Source organism: Hippoglossus hippoglossus, chromosome 5, assembly GCF_009819705.1.
Source record: "Hippoglossus hippoglossus isolate fHipHip1 chromosome 5, fHipHip1.pri, whole genome shotgun sequence".
Taxonomy (NCBI): Eukaryota; Metazoa; Chordata; class Actinopteri; order Pleuronectiformes; family Pleuronectidae; genus Hippoglossus; species Hippoglossus hippoglossus.
Genome location: NC_047155.1, coordinates 17,604,998 through 17,622,986, shown reverse-complemented (window position 1 = coordinate 17,622,986; position 17,989 = coordinate 17,604,998). Strand labels below are relative to the sequence as shown.

The following is a 17,989-nucleotide window of genomic DNA, read 5'->3' as shown; positions in this document are numbered from 1 at the left end:
TTCAACATTAATGAAAATTGCTGCAATTAAATTTAGTAGGAAATATTCAGGAAACAGTTTGGGTAATTGTAGTGTATGGATATGGCACTAAATATACAATGTAATAGCTCAGAGCACAGCATTTAATGCAAACAGGGACAGCACACTCATTGAGTCACTCTCCGTGTAATGCATTTAGCTTTCAGCAGACATTACATCACTATTACAGGACGTACATACACACCATGTATAATTAGAAAGCTTAATAATTCCAGTAGTGTGACATTATTACCTCCGCCAACAGGGGGTTATATTGTCATCTTTGTTTGTTCGTTCGCAGGATTACACAAAAACTACTCAACCAACCATTTCCCTGAAATGTTGTGGAGAGAGGATGTTCAGTATTTTCTTTGATTTCTCGAAAAAAGACTACTAGACTGATTATCACAAATCTTGATTATAGGATTCAGTATGGGTCAGGAAAGAACCCATTATTTGGTAAGGATCTGATCAAGATTTCTTTTACCACTTTCTTTAACATTGTGAGATTTTTCAGGTTTCATTGACCCAGAGAATAATTCATGTATCTTCAAAATAAGTAATAATCTCACATGTTAAGCAGACTGATATTCATGAGTGTGTAATTTGGTGCCGTTCAACATGAAAATTCATATCTAGTGAATTGAAATGGTATGTGCTCCACTAAGTACCATTGTGGTTATTATATTTTATTGATTTCAATTGTGAGAGTACACTACATAAAATATAATCTCTTAAAGGTTATGTGTGAAATTTATCCATGTGCACTCTCTCTCGTTCTAGAACTAGTTCTCGTAACCTAGCCCAAGTCAAGCATGCGTGACTTCTCTCAGCAGTGTGTATGTGCATCCAATTGAAAGGCTTGACTTCACTATTTCCTTTTCAGCAGCTGCAGTCGGGGCATTAAAGCCTAAAATGCAGAGCACACACACACACACACACACACACACACACACACACACACACACACACACACACACACACACACACACACACAGTTCACAACGCATATGCTCAAACATAAAAACATCTACCTCACCTCTCCACCTCCAGACTGCATGTGCGTGTGTGTGCGCGTGTGTGTGTGTGTAGCCGATGTGTGAGCAGGTAGAACCATCTGTATTGTAGATCACAGCCAGATGTCCCAGGCTACGCCACCAGCCAGATCGCCTTACATAAATACTTTACCATGTGAGGGAATCATTTAGCCATATTAATTGACGGTAAACTTGCCCTGGAACGAAGGCCCCAGACACACACACACACACACGCAGACACACACAAGCAGACACACAAAACCACACAGCCTTGCATCACAGGTGGGTTCCTTCACTCACAGGAGCAGCAAGTGGGTAACCGGTGGTAACCGGACTCTGATCAAAAGGAAGATTGACATAAATAAAGAGCCTGCAGGAATGCATTGTGCAAACAAAATATGAGCTGGGCCCCAAAACATTCCCTGGAGGGGAGGACTGAGAAGGAGGAGGTGAAGGAGTGAGAGAAAGGGGCGCAGTTGAGAATTTTTTTTTGCACTCAACTCTCGTTTCTCAGTACTCAAAGACATTAAAAACAAGAGCAGGCCAGGTAAAAGTAAAAGAAAATGGAAATAGAAAAAGGAAGAGAGGACGGAAGAAGTGAGTGATATATTTTTGGCAGCAGCAGGGCCATCAGATTTTAAATGGAGAGATTAAAATCCTTGTACTTGGGGGCATAGCGGGCTGGGTTTCGCCCCTCTAGTGACAGTCTAATGTCCTGCCACCTATTGTTGTCACTTCTAAACAGAACCGACCCTTCTATAGCAGCGGGGTGGGTGATATTTAATCCCTGCTCACTGAACCTTTGATATGGTAGCCTTCACCCATGGGCCTCTAAGGTTTGTGTACACACAGACACAGAATCACGCACACAGACACACACATACACACACGCGAATATATGCACACGAAACAAAAACCTGTCTGGGGAACTTCCATGTAGCTTCTGGTGTCTGTTTGTCTCCATGTATGGCTTTAAATCTAGAGGGAAAAACAAAGCGACATAGCCCACATACACGTACACACACACACAGTACTGTACACATGGACATAACACTACCATAAGAGGAGTTTACGGCTGGCACTGCAGGGTCACTACAGCCAGCGCTGGGACATTTTTAAGTTTTCTTTCCAAAACAGAACCAGACACTGGATCACTAAAAAAGAGGTTTGCTAAAATCGTCCACCTGCACACACACACACACACACACACACACACACACACACACACACACACACACACACACACACACACACACACACACACACACACACACACACACACACACACACACACACACACACACACACACACACACACACACACACAGAAACCCGATGGGAGAGAGAGGCATTACCATTTACTTTAAACACAACTTTGTGCAAGTGTCCTCTCCTGGGCTTGTGTCACTTAATAATGAGCATTAAAATAAACTTTTTGGTTTACAATTGCGACGCCCACACTCGTGTATACAGTAAGCATGTGCATTTCTTAGTTTTTTTTGTTACCACATCACAAAGCATCAGGGACCAGTTGGTAAAGGAGAGAATGGATAAATGGCAAAACAACAATGGAGAGATCACAACATCTCCCCTGATAGCAGGTTGCAACCTCAGCTCTGTGGGGAAAATACACACTAACACACACTCAGCCCATTCACCCTGAAGTGTAACTGTGTGTTTGTGTTTGGGGGATTCGTGTGTGTGCCCCACAGCAAGGTATACCCTCCCTCCAGGTGAGGGTGACACACCCCTCAGGTGCGGTGAGGGTGTTGAGGGAGGGGAAGGGGGGAGACCGCAGATCCCGCTGGCAACGCTCTGAGGAACCGCAGGGCGCTGCTTTACCCATGGAAGTCAAGGAGGCAGAGGATTTGACAGAATCAGGGGAGGAAAGAGGGAAAAAGTGGGATAAAACTTATAGTAAGACATACGGGGAAAAGAGGGTGGGAAGTGGGATCCTTCTCTCCTTCTTTTCTTCACCTCTTCCCTCGTGCTGCCCGCTTATGGAAGAAAAACAAGAGGAAGGCAAAAAGCAGGAACAGCCTGAATGAAAGGAAAGAAAAACAAGGAAAGGTAAATCTAATTACAGGGGCCAGATATGGCAGCAACGTTAGTAACACTGAGACAATAAACACCACTCCAATGCAAAAGTGTGTGTGTGTGCGAACGCGCACGTGCATGCGTGCGTGTGTGTGTGTGTTTTCATGTGAGTGATAGGGACCAGAGGGGGGCAACAGGGAAAGACGAGCCTATGTTTGTTTGTACATGGCTGTTTCTCAGGCCCTTGACACTGGCATTCCAGAGACACATACACACACGCACACACACACAAACACACGTTGACATTTCATAACCAGTGGAGGTCAAATCCCAGCACACACCCTGTGGCTAACTTAAGTCCCTGCTGCTGCACACAGGCCCCAAACAGACACACAAGTATATCAATAAACCACACACATCTCTCTCACACACACATACAGAATTCTTGAAAGACTTTTACCTGAACCATGTGTAGCTCTTGGTGACAGGGAGGAATCTCTGAGATGACTCTCATTCCAGCCTTGACATACAGCAAAGAGCATGGCAGGAGAAGGTTTGGAGGGTTTTAATTGACGCTTCATAGGGGGAATTATCGAGCTTAAGTAAGAAAATTAGTTAATGCTGTCTTCATATATTAATTAACATTGCTTTGAAACATGACATTTCCCGTCTGTGCCTACTATGCCTGCACGATGCCCTATGCCATTTTTTTCTCTCCGGCTCAAACTCATTCCTTCATTGAAAGCTTGGGAGTGTTCGCAGCAGGTATAGCTCAGTAACACCTGCCTGCTTTGTCCGTGTGTAATGCATGCAGATGTGTGTGTGCGGGTGTGTGTGAGATCTCAGGACCCCTAGTCTAACCTAAACACTAGTAAGAGGAGCTTTTTATAAAGCCAGGCATTCAAAACAAACCCCTGCCACAGCCACTATCTGTCCATGATGACAAGTGAGACGTTTTAAAAAGGTGCTTTTACCACACATCAGGAACTGAATGCCTCACAGACTTGTTGATCCATTTGCACACACACACACACACACACACACACACACACACACACACACACACACACACACACACACACACACACACACACACACACACACACACACACACACACACACACATGCACAAAGTCCACCCACCCCTGGTACCCCCTCCAGGAGGTCAGAACGAGGTGGGGGGATGTGGGTAACATGCCGTTGTATTAGTGCACTTTTACCATGGATGAAGAATGGCCATAAAAGGTAAAACCATCCTTCTGAGACCTGCTTACTGTAAACAAGCAGAGAGGAAAGTGGAGCGGGTGAGAGATGCCGTCTGGAGAGGTGCAGAAAATGAAAAAAAAAAAGCAGCAGAGAGGTGGAGAGGGAGGGCGAGGAGTGGCACAGAAGTGAGGAGGCCACACTCATATTTTGTTTGGTCTTCACACTAAAAGACTTTGTTAAAGGGGTTACTGTAGCCATTATTTTGATAAGGGATGTGAGGATTTGCACGGATGCACTATTTTTGACAATAAATCAATTCATTATTATTATCTAAATTGTGCGCATATGCCATTTTTATTATTATTATTATATTATTTATTATCCCCTTCTTTACTGTACATACATAATGAATAAGTGGTTTACACATTTATTAATGGCATTTTAATTTGCCATCAATTGGTAGACTAATCATGATAGAGTTATCTATTTTTTGAAAAGGAAATGAAACCCAATCAACTTTCACTTTTTGACCTCTTAAGTTCCACAGTAAAATGTAAAGATAAAAGTAAAGATAAAGGAAATCATGCTCATCAGTTTGTGTGACATTACTATGCATGGTCCTCCCAGTCGTAGTTTTCAATTACTTTGATTAGCCTTTTTTACTATATTGTGGGATTCTTTTTAATTTTTCATACACTTACATATTTGTTTAATTTTCAAACAATACCACAATAAATTAAATAAAAAATGGGATCGAGTTGTGAGTATTTTTCCCAATCATATTTTCAAATCTAAAAGCAACTAATAAGAGTCCATCTTGCCTTATTTTCCAGGCTTTTGAAACAAACTTAAATCAAAATATATTCTTAATTCTATTCTTCTTTTTGATTATCGACACATATTTCTGGGCTTTTTGGAGCAATTTAATATCAAATGACATTGTTAAATAATCATACTTTGTATTGTGGAGAAGAAACTTTCCTCTCAGACAACTTGTTTCATATCGGTCACATTTTTGAGACAAGACGAACATCACTTCTAAACTGTGCAACCACACACCTTTGAATCCAACAGTAAATCTATCCACTGCCCATCACATCCATTACTATGAGTCACTCAGAAAGACAGCTTTTATATGATATTTTGTGTATTAACTTACATTATTATCATTAACTACAAATTCTCAGGTCAAAAGCATGTTAGTTATAGGAATAAATGCACAACATTATGCCAATGGTCTCAGTGCTTAATGCGCCAGAAATCCGCTCTACCAAACATTCCTTTAAGATGGCTCTCTTCTCTGTAGTGTAGTGTTTGAGTGTGCGTGTGGGTATGAGTGTTGATTAAATGTGTCGGGCGTGTAGGGCGTTAGCTGTAGCTTCGGGTTACTATAACAACACCTTCCAGTTACTGACCGGAGCACTTGGCAAAAAACCTCGGAGAACAAATAACGTATTTGAGACCAAAAGGATGTGTCCATCTTTAATCTTTGTTTGCTTTTTGTCTCACTCAGAAATACACCCTTTCTCTTTCTCACACACACATTAAATCAACTATTGTATGTTTTATGACGTAACAAACTTTTTAATCATAACATCACCCAGTACAGCACTGCTAGTAATTTTGATGTTTTGAAAACAGTGTTGTGTTAATAAACCTATTCGAACCTGTATAGGTTCTTCAAAGCATGTTTTTACCTATGTTGCAAGTGAGAGAGGAAGACAGGTTGACAGGGTGCGGTGGGGTTGTAGGGTTTTAATGTGAGCCTTTGTTCACCCAAGTCTTCTTCTTCTAATTCACTTCACAGGCACAATTTAACCAATTCCCCTTCTTTCAAGGCGATATATACAAATGAATAGATGGAAAGATAAATAAATAACTCATACTTCTAATAGTGAAATTGCATTGACCAGAAGCATTAAATCGTAGAGGAGTAATTGCTTTTAGGGTTTGTTTTTTTCCTTTCTTTCTTAGTTTTTTTTTTGTAGTTAAAAAGGCCTGCACAAGAAATTTGTATATGAACACACACACACAGACACACACAAACACACACAGGTTGGACAGGGGCAATGTAACAATGCAAAATGGAAAAACATGAGTCGGGCTGTTGAGCGTGAAAAAAAGATGTCTTCAAATGAATAGATTAAACCACAGCAAATGAAGAGATGCATCAAGGTTGCGCAGGATGAATGAGAGATGAAAAGAAGCATAAGGGTGAAACAGGGAGAGGCTGATTTGCGTAATCCCATCGTGGAAATTGACTTTTAAATGTAATATTCAATTTCCGCACTCTTGGAAGCGAGTGAGGGAGAGAGGGAGAGGAAGAAAAAGAGAGTGACAGAGAGAGAGAGAGCGTGACAGAAAGAGAGAGAGGGACTCGGTTTTTTGGTTAGTAATAATAACAAAATAATGTACTTGAGACCTAAAAGCAAATAGAGAAATGACAATACGCAAGCTTCGGAAGGTAGGGAAACATTTCTGCTGCACAAAAACAAAGTGCGACTGCCTTCACTAACAAGGCTGAGAGAATTAGTTCCACCTTGGCCCGGCGCAGAAAAATACTCAATGGGAATTTCAATGGGAATACAACAGTAACCGCCGACATGCAGAGTGGACGAGGGTCTTTGAATATAACCAATTCATACAGTAGTGGCTCTGTGTGCGTTTGTCTGGTCATGCAAAGCTTAAGCTCAGCCAGCATCAACAAACAGGTAGGTGTCTGGAATAAACCTAGTCAAGGTAATATGAAGGACTGGGCACATCAGTCCCCCAAAGAATGTCTCTGAGCTGACCAATAATTTCTTATAAAACATTATCAGCTACTGAAAGTTAAACACAATCAGGCTCTGATAACTAATATGCCCTTCTGAACAGTAAGTGAGCACAGACTTGTTTAATTTGTGTGTGTGTGTGTGTGTGTGTGTGTGTGTGTGTGTGTGTGTGTGTGTGTGTGTGTGTGTGTGTGTGTGTGTGTGTGTGTGTGTGTGTGTGATCATTCAGTTGGTTAATGTTTATTTATACGATCCGTCGCAGATAAAGACCACAAAATATCTTGCTTGATGAAATAATGAATGGGTGTTAAAGGTACTGTGGTGATGTATTCTTCAGGTCTGCAGAACAGAACACAACAGACCAAAATTCAACTGAATTGGAACTGAATACAAAGAAAGAAGAATAGAATGAACAACAGAAACAATTTGTATCATTATGATTTTCGTATCATCCTGTATATATATATTTCACAATGATACAGAAATTGCATTAAAATAATTAAATTACCATCATTGTAACATACTGTTGAAATACAACCTCAAATACTAAATATCTTTCTGTTTTCGGAAGCATGATTAGTATTTATGATCATTCACAATGCTGCTCCGCCACCTCTGAAGAGCTTTTTCAACTCCACTCACAGCAAATGAGCAGAACATCTCGATCTGCTCTAAATTCAGACTTAAACATCCCTCTGCGGCAGACTACCTTTGCTTTCTCATCTACAGCCATCAAACTTTGGATTATGCTTCCAGCTGAGCTTAAAACTTCGTAAGATATCAGTGGACATTTAGGCTAAAAATGTTGTGTAAATGATGCCATTTCGGGTCGAATCTTAATGTCGGGGGGTTGGTGACACTTGGATGACACCTCACAAGCAGTATGGAGGCATGTTATGTTTTTTCTGTTGTTTTATTACGTCTGAAGCTTTGGTCACTAGTTACTTCAATTGTATTGGATTCTGCTGCAAGGCTGTTTACCCCTGAAACTCCTAAAGTGTTTTGTGGACTCCTTTGTTGCATCGCTCTCTGTATTTCATTCCCTATTATCTCTCTACTATTGCAAACAAGCCTACTTTTTTTAATGCTAAAAAACATCCAAATCTGTCTAAACTGGTTAAATGTATAAAGAAATACTGTCATTTCATTATCATTTTTTTTTTCATTACTTCGTGTTAGATTTTTTTTTAATATCTAGGTATTACATCGACATTGAGTTTTCAATTATTTTACTTACTATTTTTTGAAACACAAAAAGCAGCCTCTTAAAATTTTGGAAACAATACTCGTTGCAGAACTTTGTGGAGCTGCAAGGTTGCTCTATGTTGTTTGTGAGTAAAACACAGAGGTAGTGGAAACAAACCTGCTGTTTGGTCACTAGAGAGAGTATTTTAGAAGAGATCATGTTAACCTCTTCTTCTGTGCTCTACAGACCAAATGCTTCTGTTCAATAAGAGGACATAGTAGGTGTTCATATTTAAGTCTAGAGCATAGGGCAGTTTACTCCCTGCCTGGGCCAAACTGCAACTGTGCAATGTCATAAGGACACTGGAGATGGTAGAGTGTGGACATTTTCCCACCAGGTAATAAATGTCATAACTCAAGTGTACAAAAAAAGTGTCAGCTCAATATTTATTTTGATCTTTAATGTCAGTCTTCACTGCAGGCAGCCTCACTCTTGTGGTGCACAAGGTGTGTGCGCTGTAACTAATCCATGGTTTCATTTGTCTCGCCACAGTTTCATAATAATTCGAAAATGTGTATACCTCTCATAACAACATAAAAGATCTTTAGATAGTGTAACTTGTTTTTTGCAAGGTTGCTTCATTGTAGGGATCTTTGCAGTGCTCTCAGCCCCACTGTCACTCTCTCTCTCTCATCCACTCTCTGTCGCCATCGCTATTTCTCTCACAAACACATTGATCCCTCTGTCATAGTCAAACTGGCCATCAGCAGCAGCATAAGAAATCCTGCCATGTTGGTGGGCCTGTGGATAGAAAATCTATCAGGTTTTTACTGACCCCGACATAGCACCTGTCTTTTTCAGGTGTACATAAGTGTGTTCCCAAATGCTGCCACCTTCATCAGACAAAGTTTGCAGATTAACTCATTGATATTATCAGGGTTTTGAAATAAGGCAAAAAAAAAGAATATAAGTGCTTTTGTTTTTTGCTTTGACACCAAATCCTCAGCCTTCTGTCAGCCTTGCTCTTGTTATGTGGTAAGAGTCTGCAGTTCTGTGATGTGACTCTGCTCTGCTGCTGCACTGTATAAAGTATTGATGTACTGTATGAATATTGATGACTTGTATTCTACTAAGTGGAGTTTTTGTATTTGATTACATGGGCAGTGATACACAAAAATGTACCAAAAGGGCTGTGTGTTTGGGGCCTGAGGGCAAGTTATATTATATTAATATATATAAATTATGACATGAAATTGGCAGTGAAAGTTAGGGAGAAAAGGTTACAGCCTCATTAAACATCACTATGCAGTATAATTGCAATACAGCGATTCTGATGTTTTCAAAAATGTTTTCAATAAACTTAAAATGACTACATTCTCTTTTTATGTCATAGAAAACTCCCAAACCTCTTAGGCTCATGAAAATCCTTTCAAAACACAACAGAGAATCATATATCTATTATCATTAACTTTCAAAAAATCTGGTTTCTCAGTTGAGAAATATGTTGCTCTCTTGTTGCAGCTTTTGAAGGGATCACACAGATGCTTCTAAAACTGAGTTGCCAAGACAACAGTTTCACATAAACAAGACTTTGATCACTGATGATCTTTACAGCAAACTTTCCAGCATTACATATTTTTCCATTTTCTATATTTACTTTTATATTAGATAAAATAATTCACTGCATAAGGACAGTATAATTTGTATCATTGAAAGTACAGGTGACCATCAATCTCTCGAAATAAAGTTTTACAGGCAATGTATGTGATTCATAGAGTGGGTAAGGACATACTCTAGGTTTGTGCAATGTTTTATAATGACACACTACTTGTATGAATTACTCGAGTAGTTCTGAACCAAATTCTATACCAAGTTGAGATGAAATCCTCAGCAGGGCACAGATTTAATTTTCTAAAGAGAAACATTTGATTCAATAGTTTTGATTCAGTTGAAAGAAGTTTTCATTATGCATTTATCCAATCCATGCCCCAAGGACATGTTGTCAATTCAGTCTTGACAGTAATGGATATCAAAAGCTGTTGGTGGGTGTATTTCATGTCATCCTTCAATTACTTTGACATTCTTGGAATTTAATTCGAAAAAAGATGTATCTCTGAACATAAACTGTTTTGAAACAAATGTAATTGAATAGATGGCCTGCTGAAAGATTTAGTTGCGGAGTTAACACTTAAACACAGGTGCACACTAGACATCAGTCACACACACACACAGGTCTCATAGCTCTCACTGTAATCAGTGTGTTTATATGAGGTGTCAAGAAACCTGGGACGCTCTGACAAAAAGCATCGGGTGAAATAAGAAATGCTGAGACAATGCTCTAAATAGCATAGACCTCATCAACCATCTAAAAAAAAATGAACATGTGTGCACACACACACACGTTGTCAGTCGCCGGCCGCTGAAGAGGACTGATAGAGTGAACGGAGACGAGGACAGAGGAGTCAAACAAAGGAGTGAAATATGAAGACAGGAGGAAACAGAGAGCCAAAATAATAGAGGAGGAAGCAGAGGGATGGAGCACAGGATGAAGCTGACAGATATTAAAACAGCCAGAACACACTGAGAGAGCTTTCCCTTCCTGAGAGCTAATATACAGAGATTAGTGGGGGGTGGGAGAGAGAGAGAATGCCTTTCCAAAGACATGAAAAGAGAAAAACTTCTTTAAACCCCAGACCTGCCTTTTCAACCAATATTCCTTCTTCGCTTTTTCACTTTTTTAAAACTAATTTCTAATTAACAGCATTGCATGTTACCTGTGCATTAAAGTGGCATCCAGCAGGTAAAGCACATGATTTACTTACTGTAAATTACATTTAAGATAGTGCTGCTATTAAAAATAACCAAAAGTATAAATCCTAGCTCACTAAAATCCCATTTTAAGCTGCTGTGAAAATAGGGCCTCTTTCACCCTACCTCGAGCCAACAAATAAAGGTGTAATTGATGTGCTGTGAGTTGCCAGTTAGAGGTTGTTTTATGTCTCGGTGGGACAGCCAAGGCAATGGAATCTCGCTGACTATTTTCGCCAGTTGTGTAAGCCTCGCGGGGTCTCGGGGTAAATTTGAGACAAGCCGAAAATGTATCTTTTTTCCACTGTCTAGCTCGCTGCACGCTGTCACACACACATGCACCGATCACGCACACACACACTTGAGTGCAAGCACAAAAACACATACGCCATCCTGGCCTCCTCCAGTACGTGTGGGTGGGGGGAAGGAAGGTGGGGGAAACTAATATTTCTCATGAGAGAGATTGATGTGATCTGTTCAGCACTTCATTGTTTGAGGACGATTTGAGCGAACAGCCTGTTCTCAGCAGACCTGCCCGTTGACTCGCACGTGTGTGTGTGTGTGTGTGTGTGTGTGCGTGTGTGTGTACATGTGTGAGAGAGTCAACAGCAGACCACAAGCATTAAGGAAAGAAATTGCTCTATTATTTTAGCGACTGCAACAAATCAGTTGGTTCACCTTTGTCCCTCTCAATTGTTGGAGCGAACATGGACAAACTCAAGCAGCACACGCGGGACTGGCTGCTTGTTCGTGCGCTGCATGAAGCCCAGCCGAGTGACTAGACCCTTTCACATCCACAGATAAAGGGATGAAGGGTAATAAAATGTGTATACTTTATTCACTAATACACTTGAGCTGTCCTTTCATGCTGCTTACCCAAACTATCTCTGTGGAAAAAGAGCAGCACGCTCATACTCACAATGCATTATCAGACTGTCTAAATATATGAAAAAAACTTTACTCAAAGAGTTATTGAAGTGTTTACTTAGAGTACTGCTATTATAATGGACACCGTCTATGAATTTCTGCACAACACGAAGCAATACTTTTGATAACATCATCGTTGCAGCACAGCGTCGTATGAGGCTTTAGAGCTTAAATTTATCCTGACAATGCCTCTGTCACGTCTTATTCCCAAAATGCTCCTTTTCAATAAACAACACTACGTAGAGCACTAATCTTATACCATGAGTGTTTAGAATGAGAATTAGAGAAATTATAATTAATAGAGCTCAGTATGCAGGACCTGCTGTAGTACAGATGGTTGTGTTGTAAAGTAGTGCAAGGCTTTGGGAATAAATAATAGTGCAACAATAATCACGTCAGTTTTACGAGTGTTAGGGAGGCCACAGTCTGGAGTACATTTCTCAGCAGGACTCACTCTGTAGATGAGAGAGATCTCGACATAAAACAAAGGAAAAATGAGAGTTGAGTGAATTAGAGTTTTTTGTAGCCAGCGGAGAAACAGTGTTTAAGCGTCAAAGTTTGATTGTCATGAATGATGAAGCTCTGTTTGTAACTATTGATTCGTATCAGGAATAGGTTAATTACCCTGAGCTTCGTCAGTCACTGCAAGAAAAGAAACCCAGGAGAGGTTTTCATCAAGGGCCAGCTGACTCAGTTAACAGGTTCAACTCATAGACTAAAGATGGACAATGTGTCTCCACTTCCTCCTGTTGTGTAAAAATGAAGCGAAAATATCCTGCATATGGGTGCTGCCATCTTGCTTTTTTAACATAATTTTAAGCCCTAGTCTGTGCAAGTCTGTGTCCCTAAGATACAAGCATTGGTCAGTCTCAACTGTCGATCAAGATGTTTCACTGTCTCTTTCATCAAATAATTAAACTACACTTAAATGATAAAAACTACCAACAATTCTTAAAAGAAATGTATTTGTCTTGTTCTTTGACATTTTAGTTTGGCCCATGTCCCAACAATTAACATGGAGGAGGCATGGTTCATGACCAGCCAGCCACCAGAGGGCAATCAAGATAATTTGGCTTCACTTTTGGGAAGCAGTCATGTCTTCCATCTATATAGATTGATGAAGAGAAAAGGAGAGAGAGAGAGAGAGAGAGAGAGAGAGAGAGAGAGAGAGAGAGAGAGAGAGAGAGGCTAGCAGGACAGGTCATGACTTTGTAAACCGTGGAGTGGTCACACTCGCACCAACGTTCCCCTTTTGGCATCTCATTAATTTCAGGTGACAAGATGCAAATGACAAAATTATTTCCAGCGACATTTTGTCTCAAGCTACAAATCCAGAGCTCAGACATTACAATTATTGAACATACTGTATATTTGTAGAGATTATGTTTTCTTAAATGGGTAACCTTGTGTGATTATAGCACCTGTCATCCTAGTTTAGAGAGAATATTACTGTGGTGGAGGGACACAGCATAAAAGCTGAGAGGCCATCTGCCCATGTTACAAGAACATGTGGTAGAAACAATTTGATCAATTTTTTTTTCATTAAAGGTAAAAAAATGTTTTTTCTCATCTATTTTACTGTGAATAAGTAAGTTGTACTGAATTTTAAAAAAGATAGAGGTGTTTCCACTGAAGCAGACTGAACCTGCAAGTTCTAAAAGATTTCACACTAAAAGTGTAAAGGTGTAATTAAGTAAACCAGCCCAAACAACACACACACACACACACACACACACACGTAAAACCTCCTTTGACCTCCCAACAAACAGTTGAGGTGAGAGAGTGACCCCTCTCCCCAGGGTCAAACTTTCCCTGCATAGAAAAGAATGCTGCTTTGTATAAAGGCTGTATTAAGTTTGTTGTTTTTTTCTTCTTTCTCCTCTTGTCTTTCTTCTCTACGTGTGATAAAAGGATGCCATCATCTTTTGTCTCTATTTTATCAGCGCTCAAGCCGCTCATTGTGTGTGATCACTGCGGCGCAGAAGTCGAGTACGCTTCTGCTGTGTGTTAGGGACAAAAAAAGGTTTGTTCTTGATTCCCAGTGGTCAAACAAACACTGCAGTGGATGGGACAACAACAAATCAGAGCTTTATTAATTAACAACAAATGATGCAAAGGACTACAGTGGCTTTTTCAAATCAGTTACCAAGACCTGTGTACTGAATAAAAAAGTCGTCTCAAAGGTGGTTCAGATACGCTGAGATAAGAAAACTCCTTCCCAAAGCTGCTGATATTGTAAACTTTATGTCAAATGTGCAGCTTTGTTTGAATGTAGTTGTTTCCAATAATTAAATAAAACAATAATTGTGTCTGATAATTGTGTTTCACACACACACAGCAGTGGTTCGGATTTTACCAGATTTTAACAGCAGCTCCAGCTTTTTCTACAGTGGTCAACATATTTCTCTGCTAAAAAGAGGCGTTGAATGTTGTTACAGTACAGGCTCTTTCACACCTTCCTTGTTTGTTAAGACTTTTCAGTTTAGTTTTTCTTTATTCAAAAATAGTTAGCAAATTAAAATTCCGAATCTGCACCATGCAGACGTCAGACTCACACCTGTCCACAAACCAATGAATGTCAAGTATAGGTAGATAAGTTACAGTAGATAGTTGTAAGTAGTTAAAGACGTAGTAGTTAGTCCGCTGCCTACATTACAATGTGTAACCAAAACTAACTGTAGCAAATGTGAACAGTGTAACAAAGACCTGAACCTCGGTTTGGACCATGGTCCAGACTTTCAGGTGTGAAAACATCCTAAATAAATGTTGCATGTTTTAACCAGTTACTATTGTTAATTGGTGTCATTACTGATACAAGCACTTGGTGACAGTTTTGAAAGTCAAATAAAATGCTTCATTTTATCATTATCATAATCTTCGCTTTGTTTAAATACTTTAACATCCTGCACCAAAACATAATTTATCTGCACTAAACAGAAACGACACCAGATTTGTTAGCACTTTGAGAGAATTGTGAAGTGTCACTTTGTGTCAGTGTCTTCATGACACGTGCGTATGACGCCTCGTGACGCCTTATGAGCGACACTTCAGGCAAAGTGTTGCTACTTTGTTCTTTTTCTCAGACATGTCACAATAATGAGAAGCGTCAGATTCCATCAAGCAGAAGAGGACAGGTCCACATTACAGATGCATACATCACTGCTCTCATTTCAATGTAATAACACCTGTCTGGCCTGATGAGGGGGAAGCCGTGATGGCTTAGTCTGAGAGCAACAGACACTTGAACACACACACAGAGAAACACACACACACAAAGCTGCATATATTTAGTCCCAAAATAATCAAATAAAAATATATAAACCACTATAAGCCACTGAATAACAGATTTTGTCAAGATATTTTTTGGTCATCTTTTACCGTTATCAACAGGACATCTCAAGTGTGAAAGGGGGAGGGACAGAGCAGAAGACGCAGCAAGGGGCTGCAAGCCGGAGCGAAACCTGCAGCCGCTGCAGAGGACTTTAGCCTTAATACATTGGGCACCACCTCCACCAGGTGAGCAACCGGGTGCACCTGCACATGGAGCATCTTCTATACTAAGACAAAACTCTCTCTCTCATGTCATGTGCCTTATTTTATCCTGCAACAGCCACTGAAAAGATAAAATGATAGTCCTATGGTTATAATGCCACAAATACTGTACTATTGTGTTGTCCTCCATAATGTCACATATAAGGGTAATGGTCAGGAAAAGATTGTGGGTTGGATCTTGGTGATTTAAGCCCAGGCAAATCCCTGAGGGCCAAACTGGGGGCCAAACTGGGGTCAGTTGTTCTATCAGAGGGGGCAAATTAATTACATATATTTTGTGTGATTATAGCACCAATCATCTTATTTTATACTGAATAATACTGTGGACAACACAAAGCAGCATATAAAGCGGAAAGGCCAGCAGCATGGTTTACAGTTAGCAAACAGGAACATATTTGAAATTCTCAAATAGTCATTTCAGTAATGCAGTGGTTCAGATGACAAATCTGGAACATCTAAAGACATTAGAATATAGAGTCTCTTCAACAACAAAGTATCCAAATAAGTAGTACTTTTGTACTATGGCACAAATCAACAACCCTAACACATACCACTCAGGTAGTTTACTAAAAATAAAATAAAACAGAAACCTATCATAGATACATATAGCTTACACATGTTTCCTGTTTATCCTCTTTTCACACAGAGACATGCACAGCTCTACAAAGCCCATATTCTGATACAGACACAGTAACAAGTGAAGAATAAAAGTATTGAACAATGAAAACAATCGCATATTTAAAGGTTTATGAAAATATAGTTTTGCTACCAGACCTGCTATTCCAGTTACTCACTCCTATATATATATATATATACACACGACTGCTTAATACAGACAACAAATCACCATCAGCTGCAGGTGACAACTGACAACAACCAATAAATCAAAACTGTTCAAACAGACAAACAATAAGGCTACAAAATATGATAGACAGTCAGACAACAGCAGCAGACACACACACACAGACGCAGACATAAGCAGCAGACACATGCACATACATAGACAGACAGACAGACACGCAGGCACGCGCACACACACACAGACAAACAAAAAGACACACACACAGAGACAGGGTGTATTTGACTCACGTTATATGACGTCCTCTCTGTCGTGGAGGTGAATTGTCCATCATGTCTCACTGCACGTGCAGCTGTGCTGGTCATTAATAGCATTGACAGGGCTGCTAGCTGCTAGCTGCTAACTAGCACAGCGCCGCTGCCGGTCGTTTCTGTCAAATTACGTAGTTAACTTTCTCTTTGTTTGTTTCACTTCAGCCTCTTTAGTTTCCAGACACTTAGTTTCCATGTTTACATGGAGCCGAATATAAATTATATCTATATTCCGTGTAAACTGTTCACCTGTTGACCTCCTGGCGGCGTTTTTACCTGCACGAGCGCGTTTCTTCACGTCACGTGATCAAAACACAGCTGAGACAGCCAATGAGAGAGAGGAATGCATGTTCATTAATTTTGTGTACATCACACTATGACATCATACTGCTGTTTAGATCAGCTGAGTTTTGTTTGTGCTATAAATTGTTTATGTGATTCATTTTATTAATATGTTTATGTATATATAATTTCCATATTCATAAATGTAATCAAAAATGCATTGATTCAATTCCACATGTTACAAAACAAGACTCAATATAAACTATAACAGCTTGTAACAAACTGAATATTTTTCAATATTAATGTTTTCTATTTTATTTCACTTTAGTTTGTTCCCCCGAGCATTGGAATGTATTCTTTATTCATTTTTCTTTTGAATATTTTATTGTGTATTAGTATTTTTGTACTTTTTGCACTTGGATGTTGTTGTAATCTCTTTCGTGAGTAAAAAGGAATTTGAAAATAATGTTTTGCTGCCTTTTCTAACACAGCTTTTAACTTCTGGTCTCCCTCAGTAGAGGAGCAAGCATGTCATAGATGTACAGGACTTACAGTACAGTGTTGTTCAAATTATTCTGGTGGCATTAGTTCACGTTTAAGGAGACAATCGTTGACTATCGTTGATTAATCTGGTGATGATTCAAAAAATCTTCCCATCGGTTCAACTGATGTTTTTCCTTTTTAAGTTTCATTCGAAATGCATAAAGGAGTGAGTCACATTGTCAAAGGTAAATAAAAAAAGCAGTCACAGACCAGTCACCACCACTTATACAGTGAGTAAAACTTTTGTTTGCCCCTCAATGAATTTTCCGACACTGGAAATTAACTACAATGTCTCGCTCATCCTTTTGCAAATAAGGAAATGTAGTGAAATAAGACTCCTCGTGAGTTAATGGCAAGTTTAATGAAGTCTAAACATTTCCAGTGGCCATGGAAATCTCTGCAATGTGTTTAAAATAGCATTAAAAATTCAAATGAGTGGAATAAACTTAAAATTATAACAAATATAGTTCATCATTTAGAGATCAGCTCTCGCTGTGATAGGTTGAAGTGAG

The 17,989-nt window shown here is 39.6% G+C and overlaps 1 protein-coding gene across 2 annotated transcripts in view; it reads right to left on the bottom strand.

The window, feature by feature from the left end:
* foxp4 (forkhead box P4) overlaps positions 1 to 16,743 on the bottom strand; it is a 213,843-nt gene extending 197,100 nt beyond the window's left edge. For both annotated transcript variants that reach the window (XM_034585257.1, XM_034585258.1), the window contains exon 1: positions 16,632 to 16,743. The gene's annotated coding sequence lies outside the window, so the exon portion shown is untranslated. The remainder of the gene's footprint in view (positions 1 to 16,631) is intronic.
* Positions 16,744 to 17,989: the final 1,246 nt, after the last annotated feature.